The sequence below is a fragment of the Sinocyclocheilus grahami genome, unplaced genomic scaffold, assembly GCF_001515645.1.
Source record: "Sinocyclocheilus grahami isolate Dianchi unplaced genomic scaffold, SAMN03320097.WGS_v1.1 scaffold618.1, whole genome shotgun sequence".
In the NCBI taxonomy this organism is placed as follows: Eukaryota; Metazoa; Chordata; class Actinopteri; order Cypriniformes; family Cyprinidae; genus Sinocyclocheilus; species Sinocyclocheilus grahami.
Window position 1 is genome coordinate 313,226 of NW_015505797.1, and position 2,146 is coordinate 315,371.

The following is a 2,146-nucleotide window of genomic DNA, read 5'->3' on the forward strand; positions in this document are numbered from 1 at the left end:
AATACAGGTTACTCCTAACTTCAACAAAAAAACTTTGCATATTCTAGTCTTTTTTTTCTTAAAAAAAAAAAAAAAAGAAAAAGGAAAAAGCTGATAATTCACACATATTACACTATGCATTAAAGTGGAATAGGTACTTACCTTAAAGCATCAAGTCATGAATTCCATAAGAAGAAACAAAAGCCAGATCACCATTCACGACTCCCAGAGAATATTACGACAAACAATGTACAATGGAAACAACCAGCTGGTAGTAACACCGGACCATACTTTAGTGAAACAGCATGCTCTCTTATTTTGCCTCTAGCTGTAGATCATTTTTTTGAGTTCCTCCATTAATTCGGAGCGCTGTGATGGTGTGTGCTGTTCCTATGAGAAGGGTGAAACATTAACCAGAGAGACCAGTCTATTTCCTCTGGCTGGTTATAGTCAGCCTGTGGTCACTCCTATTTCAGTCACCTCCAGCAACATGGCTGAAATCATTTAAAATGATCAACTTGCAATACCAGCCCAAACAAATACAATGCGCTTTATAAAGTAGATTTACACATGTGGAGTAGAAGGGAGTCTAAAGCTGAACGCAAAAAAATCAACACAAACGCATCATGCTGAAATGAAGGCTTTAACAAATTAAAAACTGGATGCATTACTAGTTACCAGTTTTAAAAGTGCTAATCCAATCTAGCGAATCTTAATGACCATGATATGCAGGCAGTATCACACAGCATTCATAAACACACAAAAGCTTTATTTTGAGGATTTAATATAATCCATATTGCGGTTGAGATCTAAAACAAATACATACATGAATGTACCTTTTCAACAATTCTATACTAATTCAGGTCCATCAAATACGAACTCAGGTCCATCGAATACTAATTCAGGTCCATCGACACGTTTATGGTTTCTTTTTTAATTGTGGCGCATCAAAAGCAGGATTAATAATGTACGTGACCAATCATGAGTCACTAAAGCCGTGCAAAAAAAGTCATGGGGAATGTGTTCTAATCGAAATACTTCACTCAACATGCTCAGAACCTTAAAGGGTTAGTTCTCCCAAAAATGAAAATGAGCCCACAAATTACTCACCCTCAAGTCATCCTAGGCGTATATGACTTTCTTCTTTCAGACAAATCCAGTCGGAGTTATATTAAAAATTGTCTTTGATCTTTTGAAGCCGTTTAATGCCACTCAGCGGGTGTTGCATGCATCAGTCCAAAAGAAGTGAAATAAAAAGCGCCCATCCATTAAAAAATAACTAAATAAAAAGGGTCTCACACTGCTCCGGGGAAGGATTTCGATATAAGCCAAAAGGAGACTGGTTTTCCTTTGCTAAAGGAAACTTTGCTTCTTTTGCCCAGTTAACAAATGTTGGTTTTCACGAGACTCACGGGCGCATGCGCAGCGCTGACCTCATACGTCATCCTCCCAGAGGTGCTTCGGTGTACAACAGTGAGCGCTAGCTAGATTAAAGCGATTACGTTTTGAATATGGATATTTTTCTTACACTTTATTTTAATGGATGGGCGCTTTTTATTTAACTTCTTTTGGACTGAAGCAATGCAATACTCACTGAGTGGCATTGAACAGCTTGAAAGATCAAAGACAATTTTTAATATAACTCCGACTGGATTCGTCTGAAAGAAGAAAGTCATATACACCTAGGATGACTTGAGGGCGAGTAAGTAGTGGGCAAATTTTTATTTTTGAGTGAACTAACCCTTTAAGGTTAGGACTTGACTTTTTTTTAACAAAATGTTCTAACAGAAAATAGATAAGAAATATTTAAGACACCAAAGGTTAGATTCCATCGTTTTCAATAAAATCACATGAGATGCTCTCTGGAACGTTCTCAAATTATGCTGGAAAACACGTCATGGATCATCAGGATTTGCATTAATCGGTGGTGCCCATGTCAGCTTAAGTGCTGCTGTCATTAAGTTAATCTATCTAGCTATCTATACAAGTTGGAAAACAGTGTAGGATGCTTTTATTTATTTATTTTTAAAGACTCTTAAATTTAAAAGAAAGCCAACGCATTTTCTCTTCACACATGCATGCAGCCACAGAAACATTTGCAAAAGTAGCCCAAGTTTTAATGTTCAAAGAAAAATAACATTTTAGACACACCCCTTCAACAGCACAA